This window comes from Salmo salar, chromosome 21 (assembly GCF_965601325.2).
Source record: "Salmo salar chromosome 21, fSalSal1, whole genome shotgun sequence".
NCBI lineage: Eukaryota > Metazoa > Chordata > Actinopteri > Salmoniformes > Salmonidae > Salmo > Salmo salar.
In genome coordinates, this window is record NC_138311.1 from 34,980,957 (window position 1) to 34,995,000 (window position 14,044).

The 14,044-nt window shown below is 42.8% G+C and overlaps 1 protein-coding gene across 1 annotated transcript in view; it reads left to right on the forward strand.

The window, feature by feature from the left end:
- Positions 1 to 14,044, forward strand: part of LOC106582244 (leucine-rich repeat and calponin homology domain-containing protein 1) — a 100,426-nt gene that overhangs the window by 511 nt on the left and 85,871 nt on the right. The gene's annotated exons all lie outside the window — the stretch shown is intronic.

Here is a 14,044-nt window from a genome sequence, read left to right on the forward strand (position 1 = left end):
GTTTGAATTAACAATATGTTTCCATTCCATTCCACAAAAATGAACATGATTGAGAATTTTATAGACAGACAATGGACATGCTGTGCCTGGCGCACGACTGAGCTTTCCCTTCTAGATGCGTAGAATACGCTTTGGGCCAGATGTTCAGTATGGTGCGTAGAGGCAACGACATAATGGGGCATTATAGATAGCTTGGGCATACCGTTCCAACAATAGGCTACCTCTGGCTGTATGTTAATTACAAACAATAGCTGAATATCACGCTGTGTACTTGTGTCCAAAAGATGTCGTGGAAATCCCCATATTATTTCCCAGAACCATACAATCTTGTTTTCGGTTTCACACTGACCGCAGCCTATGCAGGACCTAGGGCAAAATTATGGTGTAGATATTGGGGAGGATGAACAGTAGATGGAGGTCAGGGGAGCTTTATTTTTTTGAAAACTTTTTTATATGGAGGGGTATTTAGAAAACACAGTATAAGGTATAAGTGCAATGTCACCAAAAATATATATGTTAGGAATTCTCTTTCTTCTTTTTTGGCAAATAACTAACTTCCTGCTTTTTAACACATGGGGCAGATAGAACATTTGTAGTTTTATAATGCTATTCTTAACATTTTGTCATGAGTCTGAAAGAACATTTAGCCGTTTTAAAGCTATTTTCCTGCAACTCTACACAGTTTGTAATGGGGCAGAGAAAAAATGTGCTGTTTTATAGCTCATCTCATACTATATTTCATATTTTTCAATGAGGATTCGAGAACTTTTTGCTGTTTTAAGGCTCATTTCCTGCTACTTTACACATTTTGCCACGAGGTTGAGAGAACATTTTGTTGTATTAAAGTAACTTTCCAGGGAAAATCTCACGTTTAAAAGTTATGTTAACTCATACCCAAATAATGTTGTTGAATCATCCTATACTCGTATTTGTGGCCAAAGGATAAATTGGAGAAAACACTTTAAAAACCCCACCTCAAACTTGTATCTTAAACAGACTGTTTAAAAAATGCTTGCTATTTCCTCAAAGAGGGAGCTGGCCAATCAGTGGTCTACTCGCATTAATATTTTTTATGACCTGTATACACCCACACCGTTCTAATGTTGGGGTATGCCCACACCATTCCAACAAAGAAAAGCTGCCTTTTAATATACTTAATGACCCTTTTTTGGAAATAAAACTATTTCACTCATATTATAATGAATTATAGTTCATATTTCATAGAATCTGGAAAAACTGGATAGTTACTTTAAAGGTTGACTTCGGGTAAAACCACAAAAATAACTCTTTAAACTGTATAACTGATCAATGCACCATCATACCAGGTCATTCAATGTATTTAAATCTTATTTTTTTACAACCAAATCTAAAAAAAAATAATCTGTAAATGGCATGTTATATGCCTAGTTAAATAAAGGTAAAAAAAAATACATAAAAAACAAGTTATTGAAGGGTCGAGACAACTTTATTATGATTTCACGTTTCAGAGAAACTTACACTAAACAGCAAATCACTTCATCATCCTCGTTGTGTACAGTAGTATGGGGTCCCCGAAAAAAAGCATGAACAAAGGCTCCAAAAACATCCTTTTAGAAACAGCAAAGCTCTCAGTATAGTGATGTAGGTCTTTAGATGTTGTACACATGAAATTGTGTAATTCCAAACTTCTGCAGCGTTATATTCAATTTTGTTGCGACTCGAGCAATACCTCTCTCTATTTTACAGATAACTGCCAAAATAAAGGAAACACTTGAGTAAATGAGGGATAAAAAGTAGAGGTTGACACGGGAACAGTGCTCCCACTGCCTTCATTCCCCAAATCTCGTAATGTGGTTATCAGCTGTGTACAGGTAACTGTCTCCTAAGCGCTGAGCAGCAGCCACAAAGCAGTTGCTATGGCTACTCACACGCGAGTGGCTGTATCGCATTAGTGGAAACCAAGACTGATCTCAACGTCAATCTTTGACTAGCAGAAGTTACTTTTCGTAGCAGGTTAGGAGAATTGACGTGGCAGGTTAGGACAATTAGGTTAAGGTTAGGAATAGAGTTAGCTAAAATTGTCCCTAATGCGGCTCGAACATATCTAGCTACAACAAGGCTTGCCCTGAGAACAGTATTCGTTTCCACTAATGTGATGCTGTTGCAGAGCGGGGACAGACAGATGTAACCGATGTGAAATGGCTAGTTAGTTAGCGTTGGTGCGCGCTAATAGCGTTTCAATCAGTGACGTCACTCGCTCTGAGACTTGAAGTGGGGTTTCATATTCAGCTATTGTTTGTAATTAAAACACATGCAGCTAGGAATGAGTTATTTCAGAGATCTGGACATATAAATGAGCATGGGACAGGACAGAGTTATTTTTATTGCGATGGGACAGGAAAGCTCCGGGCTTATAGAACGGTTGTGGGATCAGGACAGTATGGGTAAAATAATTGACAGGACAAGACACGACAGGAATTAATATTCACTCCTGTGTCAACCTTTAATACAAAGAATATTGAAAGCATGGGGTGCTTCCACACTTCTAGAATCTATGCCAACACGCATTGAAGTTGTTCTGACGGCTCGTGGTGGCTCAACTCCCTATTAAGGCATTATACAGTGTGTTGGTGTTTCGTTTATTTTGGCAGTTACCTGTAGCAGCAGGCTGCATGGTAAATGGAACCGCTCGAGTCGCGTAAAAGGGAATATAACATTACGGATAAAGAATGAAAACTGTTTTTGGAGATTCTGTTAATGTTTTTTCAGTTTCTCTAAAACATGTGAAATCACAAAGTTGTTTGGACCCTTCTACAACATGCCATTTACATCAAAATAGAGATTTGGTTGTAACATTTCTCCTTTAAAGCTAATTTCCTACAATTCTACACATTCTGCCATTTCTTATGATGTGTTCATATGCTATCTGAGGGGCCAACCTCCAATGGGCCCCCAACTCCTCCCAGAAATTATTGGGCGGATGTGTCACCCCATCCCCCGTGGCAATTTCGCCAATGTACTGGACAATAAAGTTTGCATTGTGTCAACCAACAGTCACACTATGAACTTCATTATTTTGTACTCTAGATTGGTTGGGCCATGCATGACTGAGCACTACAGCAATTCACCATTGACCTGTCAGCCATTTCAGTAGGTTATAGCCTAATAAGGTGTGTCAATGAGTTTGACAGTAATTCCCAATCTGTGTGACTACCCTGTCTGCATGTTTTTAGGACTGCACACATAATTAGACAGTAACTCTACTTTATGTGATACACATCACTGTAGAATAGAGAAACTGGATTGGAAAATAAATAATTGTATTAGGCCTAAAGAGTGCATGGGTTTGGAAGCAGTAGGTGGGGACTTCCAGTCCATCGTACACATTCTGAATTTCTGATACTAAATTACAGTTGGCAACATTCCATCATCCTTATCCCCACAGACACACACCAGAGGCAACAAACAGGCCTTTAGCTACTCATCTGTTGTCAGTCAATCAGTCAGAAGCAGTGTTTCTTTATATGTACAGCACCACTATAACCAAGTCTGGGGAAGGGATAAGGCTACCTATAGGTGACAGGCTACACTGATGACTGGTGGAGGAAGTATCAATTCCATAGTGTGCTTTGTTATTTTGCATGGGAAATCCCTTGATTGTGGTTGCACCTTTACCTGTGATGACATCATGAATCGGCTGTAATATTGTACCTAGAGAACGAGTCACTACAGGATAGCACTGTCAGGTATCACAAGTATACACACTCACACAGTTGTTCTTACTAAACTTAGGAAAAGTCCCAAGCGCAGTTTCATATCTGCCTAAAACCAAAAGATTCCGTCTACACGGTTCCTACATGTTAGGACCTGTGTACAGACTGATGCTGGTATGCAATACCACATTATGTGGCCTGAATCTGATGTAGGTGCCCTTTTAACCCGCTGCCCCCATTTCCCTGGCATTGAGTTCCACTCTGACTGAGATTGATCCGTGGCCCTGGGCGACTGCCACAGCAGGGGGGCCAGAGGACTGCTAGCTATAACTAGAGGTGACAATTGCTCTACTACTGTCTGACTGGGTTCACACACTGATAACATTACTCACAGTTAACACACACACACACCAGGGCTGAGAATTGCCAGGGACCTCACAATACGATATTATCATGATACTTAGGTGCCGACACAATATGCATTGCGATTCTATGTGTATTGCCATTCAATATTCCAAACATATTTCTCACCATGTTTACTCATGGCTTTGATCAGTCATGTAAATAAAAGTGCTGAAAACAAATTGGCTCCCTATTTAAAAAGAGGATGGAGAAAAGCTACACAAATGAAGGAAAAATACTGAGTTTTGTTGCAGGTATAGCCAACTAGTGCAAAAATAATATTGCTATATTGTCAAAACGATACTATATATTGTCATAAATAATATCCTGATATGTAACTTGTGAAGATTTTTCCCTTACACACACACACAGCTATTGACCCTACTGCTCTGTCCACTCACTGCAAACACACACAGACAAGCACTGGGCCACACAAAGTGCTTACAGTTGAATTGAGTGAACATTGGAACAGTAGGCTAGTATCTTCACCCAAACTGGTCTGTTAGGTTTGGTCACTCACTCTGTTGTTTATAGATATAATATCAACGGGTAACGTCAACATTGCTGGGTATATCAACATTGTGAAGTTGCACTGGGATGAAGGAGAGGACTATATTTGGATAAAATATATAGTTTCTCTCAAATTAGCCTTAAGTAGTTGCCTTCGAAATGTGTTTAACTGTGTGAATGAGTGTGTGTACACAGAAGGAGATCTTCCTTACTCTTTGATGTTATGAGGGTCCTAAAAGTGTTTAGCCTTAAAAGGTCCTATGGGTCGAATCAGATAGCCGAAAGTAGAGGAGGACACTTCAGCAACATTACCATTCTGCCTTCAGGACCTCAGAGCTCAACTCACCCAGACCAGAGGAGCCCTTTTTAGGCTGTCTCTAGAAATAGCCTGATTGATTTCATAATGATTCCCAGGGGAGGTTTTTGAGGAAATGGGAACCATACAGAAATGTAAGAAAGTCATCCGCTTCAGCTAGTGACGAATGTTGCCTGAATGTTTTGGTGATGTTATGTATCTGATGGTAGCATTTTTCTCCTTGGTTATTTATGTTTCAGATTGTAATAGTCAGTTCTAGTGGTTTTATTGGCCTGTTCTGAGGAATGGGCAAGAAACGAGACTGCACTGCAGCCTCCCATTCTATTCTAAACAGCAGAGGAGGGCATTTCTGGCATTGTTTCAAGGCATCCATACACATTCTGTAACTACATCATATTGCCAGACTCTCCCTCAGTGTGTGTGTGTGTGTGATAAGTGGAGGCTCCTCAGAGGAGGAAGGGCAGGACCATAGTGAATTTCATTTTTTTTTAATATATAGTGAAACATATAAATAAAAATGTTGATTTTAAATCTATACAAAATATATTCACTTCACCAAATTATTGATTAAAACACCACGTTTTGCAATGGTCTACAGTGGCCTCAGCAGCACTCTGTCGGGTAGCAATAGTACAGAAAGCATAAGCTACAGCTAGCTAGCACTGCAGTGAATAAAATGTGGTGTGTAGTTGACTCAAAGAGAGAGAAAGACAATATTGAACAGTTTTTAACAAATACATTTCTTCAAAAATGAAGGAGAAGCATGAGAGAGAGGGAGAGCTAGCGATGTTTGGCCTACTCAAACACCCAGCTCAAACAGAGAGGGAAGCAATGTTAGCTAGCTGGCTATGGCTATCCAAAATTGGAGCTCTTCCAAGTCAAGGTAAGCTTTTGGTTTTATTCATTTATTACCACCGGGGACGCCGGTGTAACTGCTAAAGTGCTTGCTCTGCTGACTGTACACTACTGCATGATTGTAGCGGGTTTACTAATGCGTTAGTTCTATTAGCTATGTTTACTATGACTTCAGATAATATGGTGACAATGATGTATGCTGTGTGTAGCGGTTAGCGGTTATAATATGAAGGTTTGGCTTGGAAAGGTCGTTTACCTTGTCACAGGCAGCGGATGTGTTGTTAACTGAAGTCCACAAGCGAAGGGAAATGGTGAGAGAGGAGGAGAGCGTGTAGATGCGAGAAGGAATTACAAGGGGCAAAGTGATCATGTGGCTGCTATGAAAGTAAACTGTGTGTTTGCGTGCGATCAGGTGTGTATAAATTCAGCCAATTCTGTTGAAAACCATTTCTTAAACCGTAGTAAACGGAACGAAACAGGTATAAACATACCTGCATTTCTCCAATAGAAACCCTTGTTTGCACTGTTGGACTAATGAGTACACCCTAGACCAGCTATAGATGCAGGCAAGAGTGTGCAAGGTGGTATTGAATGTGTTACTGTCACCTTGATTACAAAAAATTCTCTCAACCTATCTATGCACCTACGTTGTAAACTTTCATTCATAGGCTAGGTGATGGGTATAGGGAAATTCAAGTATCATGTAGTAGCCTATGTTACATTGAGCTGGGTGATTGGAATGTGAATGACAGTCATCCAATATGCTGTAACAGAAATAAGGCCATACTCATAAAATACATTTGCGTACTCCCTCATCTTAAACGATACCGACCGCCACAGGTGATGTGCTGTGATGTCAGAGATCCGGTTCCCTGGTTCCTAAAGAGCCACCTCCCTCCCAGTGTGTGTGATCCTATGTTTACGACTCTCAGTCCCAGACCAGATCAGCCCCACCACTGTTCTTTCCCTGCCAGGATCTGACTGCCAGGATCCACTATTGTACCTACTTCCATTTATTTCTCTGTCCCCTCCCAGGGATGTCCTGTCAGACACACGCGCACGTACACACACACACACACACACACACACACACACACACACACACACACACACACACACACACACACACACACACACACACACACACTCCCAGGAATGCAGCCAGGGATGGGGTGTTGGAGGGAGAGTCTGTCCTGTATGTGTACGGACCACACCTGAGAACTGTTAAAAACCACACCTGAGAACTGTCAAAAACCACACCTGAGAACTGTCAAAAACCACAGCAGAGAACTGTCATAAACCACAGCAGAGAACTGTCATAAACCACAGCAGAGAACTGTCAAAAACCACAGCAGAGAACTGTCATAAACCACAGCAGAGAACTGTCCCAAAAACCCACAGCAGAGAACTGTCATAAACCACAGCAGAGAACTGTCAAAAACCACAGCAGAGGACTGTCCTAAACCACAGCAGAGGACTGTCCTAAACCACAGCAGAGAACTGTCATAAACCACAGCAGAGAACTGTCATAAACCACAGCAGAGAACTGTCAAAACCCACAGCAGAGAACTGTCAAAACCCACAGCTGACACACTCACAAATCTTCTCTCCCCCTCTCTCTGTTCCTCTTTCTCTGCGCCTATTTCTCTCACTCTCACTCACACACGTTTGTTTTACTATACTATTTGTGGTGACCAAACACTTGATTCCCCTTCAAAATCCTATTTACCCTAAACCTAAATCTAACCTTTACACCAAATCAAATGTTATGTGTCACATGCTTCATAAACAACAGGTGTAGACTAACAGTGAAATGCTTACTTACAGGCCCTACCCAGCAATGCAGAGATAAAAATATAAAAATAATAGAAAGATAATAACACAAGGAATAAATACACAATGAGAAACCATACCATGGCTACAGTGGGGGAAAAAGTATTTGATCCCCTACTGATTTTGTACGTTTGCCCACTGATAAAGAAAGGATCAGTCTATACTTTTAATGGTAGGTTTATTTGAACAGTGAGAGACAGAATAACAAAAATATCCAGAAAAACCCATGTCAAAAATTTTATAAATTGAGTTGCATTTTAATGAGGGAAATAAGTATTTGACCCCCTCTCAATCAGAAAGATGTCTGGCTCCCAGGTGTCTTTTATACAGGTAACAAGCTGAGATTAGGAGCACACTCTTAAAGGGAGTGCTCCTAACCACAGCTTGTTACCTGTAAAAAAGACACCTGTCCACAGAAGCAATCAATCAATCAGATTCCAAACTCTCCACCATGGCCAAGACCAAAGAGCTCTCCAATGATGTCAGGGACAAGATTGTAGTCCAACACAAGGCTGGAATGGGCTACAAGACCATCGCCAAGCAGCTTGGTGAGAAGGTGAGAACATTTGGTGCGATTAATCGCAAATGGAAGAAACACAAAAGAACTGTCAATATCCCTCGGCCTGGGGCTCCATGCAAGATCTCACCTCGTGGGGTTGCAATGATCATGAGAACGGTGAGGAATCAGCCCAGAACTACACGGGAGGATCTTGTCAATGATCTCAAGGCAGCTGGGACCATAGTCACCAAGAAAACAATTGGTAACACACTACGCCGTGAAGGACTGAAATCCTGCAGCGCCCGCAAGGTCCCCCTGCTCAAGAATACATATACATGCCTATCTGAAGTTTGCCAATGAACATCTGAATGATTCAGAGGACAACTGGTGAAAGTGTTGTGGTCAGATGAGACCAAAATGGAGCTCTTTGGCATCAACTCAACTCGCCGTGTTTGGAGGAGGAGGAATGCTGCCGGATGACCCCAAGAACACCATCTCCACCGTCAAACATGGAGGTGGAAACATTATGCTTTGGGGGTGTTTTTCTGCTAAGGGGACAGGACAACTTCACCGCATCAAAGGGACGATGGACGGGGCCATGTACTGTCAAATCTTGGGTGAGAACCTCCTTCCCTCAGCCAGGGCATTGAAAATGGGTCGTGGATGGGTATTCCAGCATGACAATGACCCAAAACACACGGCTAAGGCAACAAAGGAGTGGCTCAAGAACAAGCACATTAAGGTCCTGGAGTGGCCTAGCCAGTCTCCAGACCTTAATCCCATAGAAAATCTGTGGAGGGAGCTGAAGGTTCGAGTTGCCGAACGTCAGCCTCGAAACCTTAATGACTTGGAGAAGATCTGCAAAGAGGAGTGGGAAAAATCCCTCCTGAGATGTGTGCAAACCTGGTGGCCAACTACAAGAAACGTCTGACCTCTGTGATTGCCAACAAGGGTTTTGCCACCAAGTACTAAGTCATGTTTTGCAGAGGGGTCAAATACTTATTTCCCTCATTTAAAATGCAAATCATTTTATAACATTTTTGACATGCGTTTTTCTGGATTTTTTGTTGTTGTTATTCTGTCTCTCACTGTTCAAATAAACCTACCATTCAAATTATAGACTGATCATTTCTTTGTAAATGGGCAAACGTACAAAATCAGCAGGGGATCAAATACTTTTTTCCCCTCACTGTATATACACGGAGTACCAGTACTGAGTTGATGTGCAGGGGTACGATGTAATTGAGGTAGATATGTACAAATAGGTAGGGCTAAAGTGACTAGGCAACAGGATAGATAATAAACAGTAGCAGCAGTGTATGTGATGAGTCAAAGAGGGGTCAACGCAGATAGTCCAGGCAGCTATTTGGTTAACTATTTAGCAGTCTTATGGCTTGGGGGTAGAAGCTGTTCAGGGTCCTGTTGGTTCCAGACTTGGTGCATCGGTACCACTTACCATGAGACGGTCCGTCAGGAAGTCTAGGATCCAGTTGTAGAGGTGGGAGGTGTTCAGTCCCCAGGTCCTGAGCTTAGTGATGAGCTTGGAGGGCACTATGGTGTTGAACACTAAGCTGTAGTCAATGCACAACGTTCTCACATAGGTGTCCCTCTTATCCAGGTGGGAGAGGGCAGTGTGGAGTGCAATGGAGATTGCATTTTCTGTGGATCTGTTGGGGCGGTATGCGAATTGGAGTGGGTCCAGGGTGTCTGGGATGATGGTGTTGATGTGAGCCATGACCAGCCTTTCTAAGTATTTCATGTTTACAGATGTGAGTACTACGTGGCAATAGTCATTTAGACAGGTTACCTTGGCATTCTTGGGCACAGGGTCTGCTTGAAACCTGTAGGTATTACAGACAGGGTCAGGGAGAGGTTAAAAATGTCAGTGAAGACACTTGCCAGCTGATCAGCGCATAAGTACACATCTTGGTAATCCATCTGGCCCCGGGGCCTTGTGAATGTTTCTCACATCGGCCAAGGAGAGCGAGATCACACAGTCGTCCGGAATAGCTGGTGCTCTCATGCATGGTTCAGTGTTTCTTGCCTCAGCCCGAGCATAAAAGGCATTTAGCTCATCTGGTAGGCTCGTGTCACTGGGCATCTCGCGGCTGTGTTTACCTTTTTGTAATCCGTGATAGTTTGCAAGCCCTGCCACATCTGACGAACATCAGAGCCGGCGTAGTAGGATTTGATCTTAGTCCTGTATTGCCTGTTTGATGGCTCGTTGAAGGTCTTAGCGGGATTTCTTATAAGCGTCCGGATTAGGTTCCCGCTCCTTGAAAGCGTCAGCTCTAGCCTTTAGCTCAGTGCGGATGTTGCCTGTAATCCATGGCTTCTGGTTGGGATATGCACTGTATGTATGGTCACTCTGGGGACAACGTTGTCGATGCACTTATTAACGAACCCAGTGACTGATGTGGAAACTCCTCAATATTATCAGATGAATCCCAGAACATATTTAAATCTGTCCTAGCTTAAGAGTCCAGTAGCTAAACAGTCCAGTTAGCTTAACCCTTATCTTAACTGCTAAACCTAACCATCATTCTAACCCCTAAGCCTAAAATAGCCTTTTTCCTGTGGAGACAGGCGAAATGTCCTGCTAATTTTAATTTTACCATCCTTGTGAGTACGGACAAAGGTAGGAAAACCAAAAACACACACACTCACTGCCTCTATCACTAGTCTCCATCTTTCCATTTCTCGCTCCAATTCTGACTCTGTCTCCCTCACACACACATAATCCATGTTAAATCCTATCCTGGTGAGGATAATATGAATCTTAGACAGACATCATCGCCTCCACATAAGTAAACTAGCTTCAAAGGTTCACTGTGTATCTTGTGTGTAGCCTTAGCATGTCTTTCTCTCTCTCTCTCTCTCTCTCTCTCTCTCTCTCTCTCTCTCTCTCTCTCTCTCTCTCTCTCTCTCTCTCTCTCTCTCTCTCTCTCTCACCCCCCCCCCCATTCTAGAATCTAATCATAACAGCTCCCTATGTCTCTAGCTCCGGTCTAGATCTCAGACAAGACACCGTGGGCTAGCTCCCGCGACGATAACCATGGTGATGGGATAAACACCCGACGGTGGGTGCTATGGTGGAGGATAGTATAGGCAGTGGGGATTGGAGATAATGAGCTAATGGATGGTTAATGGAGCTTTTCATGGCCCTCTTCAGAGGAGGTGTCGCCCCGATAGACCAGGCCAGAGACAGGCCAGATCAGCAAGAGATTGGGTTACACTACATCATGACTCGTTAAATTAGGATTTACTGTGGAGAGATGCAGGGTATAAACTCTATAGGGCCTACAGAATGTGGACAGATTCAGGAGTGATGTGCTGGGTGGCAATGAAAGACTACTTTGCTTGGCAATTTATTACTGACTTATTACTTCTAACGACCTATTAGGTCAGTAAAGTTATTTGAATTGAAAGGAATGCAATTTAATTAAATTTAATCATCTTCAACCTAACCACTAAAGCATGTAACCCACAAAAGTCTCACTATCGATAGACTGCCGATAGGTACTTAACAAATGTAATCACATTTGATTGGTCACATATATTTAGCAGATGTTATTGCGGGTGTAGCGAAATGCTTGTGTTCCTAGCTCCAACAGTGCAGTAGTATCTAACAAGTCACAACAATACACACAAATCTAAAGGTAAAAGAATGGAATTAAGAAATATATAAATATTAGGACGAGCAATGTCAGAGTGGCATTGACTAAAATACAGTAGAATAGAATACGGTATATACATATGAAATGAGTAAAGCAGTATGTAAACAATATTAAAGTGACCAGTGATTCCATGTCTATGTATATAGGGCAGCAGCCTCTAAGGTACAGGATTGAGTAAACAAATTGTAGCTGGCTAGTGATGGCTATTTAACAGTCTGATGGCCTTGAGATAGAAGCTGTTTTTCAGTCTCTCGGTCCCAGCTTTGATGCACCTGTACTGACCTCGCCTTCTGGATGGTAGCGGGGTGAACAGGCCGTGGCTCGGGTGGTTGCTGTCCTTGATTATCTTTTTGGCCCTCCTGTGACATTGGGTGTTGTAGGTGTCCTGGAGGGATTGGAGATAATGCATTGTTAATGGGGGATAATGCATTGTTAATTTTCATGGCCCTGTTCAGAGAAGGTGTCGCCCCTTATCACAGTGGGAGGCCGTTCCTTCTCTTCCTAGAACAAAAGCGGTACCTGCTGCATGCCAACCCGGTAGCGACAAACATACCGATTCTACTGGTAGAATCACAATACTCGTCAGTGGCCAACAACTTGACTTTTATCCAATCAGAGAGCACAAGCCCCCATGTGGAGGAGCCAACAAAAAAAGAAACGAGAGCATTTTCTTTGTTCATCCCTTGATGAGCCAGTCACACTTCATATACAATGAAGGCTATGGGATGGTAGCTAGCTAAGTGCATAGATGCAATGCACACGACACAAAATACTTCCACCAAGCTAGCTAACCACTGTAGCTAGTATTGACATTATAATTAAATCACAATGGATTAGCTAGTTTCCATGAAACAGCTGCCTGTGTTAGCTGCTGAGTTAGTGCAGTCAAATCAAATGTATTTATAAAGCCCTTCTTACATCAGCTGATGTCACAAAGTGATGTACAGAAACCCAGCCTAAAACCCCAAACAGCAAGCAATGCAGGTGTAGAAGCACAGTGGCAAGGAAAAACTCCCTAGAAAGGCCAGAACCTAGGAAGAAACCTAGAGAGGAACCAGGCTATGAGGGGTGGCCAGTCCTCTTCTGGCTGTGCCGGGTGGAGATTATAACAGAACATGGCCAAGATGTTCAAATATTCATAGATGACCAGCAGGGTCAAATAATGATAATCACAGTGGTTGTAGAGGGTGCAACAGGTCAGCACCTCAAGAGTAAATGTCAGTTGGCTTTTCATAGCCGATCATTCAGAGTATCTCTACCACTCCTGCTGTCTCTAGAGAGTTGAAAACAGCATGTCTGGGACAGGTAGCATGTCCGGTGAACAGGTCAGGGTTCCATAGCCGCAGGCAGAACAATTGAAACTGGAGCAGCAGCACGACCAGGTGGACTGGGGACAGCAAGGAGTCATCAGGCCAGGTAGTCCTGAGGCATGGTCCTAGGGCTCAGGTCCTCTGAGAGAGAGAGAGAAAGGAAGAAAGAAAGAAGGAGAGAAAGAAAGAGAGAAAAAGAGAGAGAGAATTAGAGAGAGCATACTTAAATTCACACAGGACACCGGATAAGACAGGAGAAATACTCCAGATATAACAGACTGACCCTAGCCCCCCGACATATAAACTATTGCAGCATAAATACTGGAGGCTGAGACAGGAGGGGTCGGGAGACACTGTGGCCCCGTCCGACGATACCCCTGGACAGGGCCAAACAGGCAGGATATAACCCCACCCACTTTGCCAAAGCACAGCCCCCACACCACTAGAGGGATATCTTCAACCACCAATTTACCATCCTGAGACAAGGCCGAGTATAGCCTACAAAGATCTCCATCATGGCACAACCCAGTGTCCTTAGCTAGCTATATTGTGCTAAATAGCGAGTATGCTAACAATAGCTAGCTAGCTAAACATTTCCATTTGTCATTTAGAAGACGCTCTTATCCAGAGAAACTTACAGTAGTGAGTGGAAACATTTTTGTATTGGTCTCCCATGGGAATCAAACAAACAACCCTGGCGTTGCATGCGCCATGCTCTACCAACTGAGCCACACGGGACCATTTGGCTATTCATTTGGCTATGGACTGGCACTGGCAGTATGGGATTGTGGAGAGTGAATTAAATTGTTTCTTCGTCATCTTTCTAGGTAGTTACCTAGCTGTGGCCATCTCGCTAGTATCAACAAGGGCTTTCTACAAAATAGCAACATAGCGCAGATATGCACGGATATGCATTGCCAAACAACGCTACTTCCACTTTCTGGTTTGGA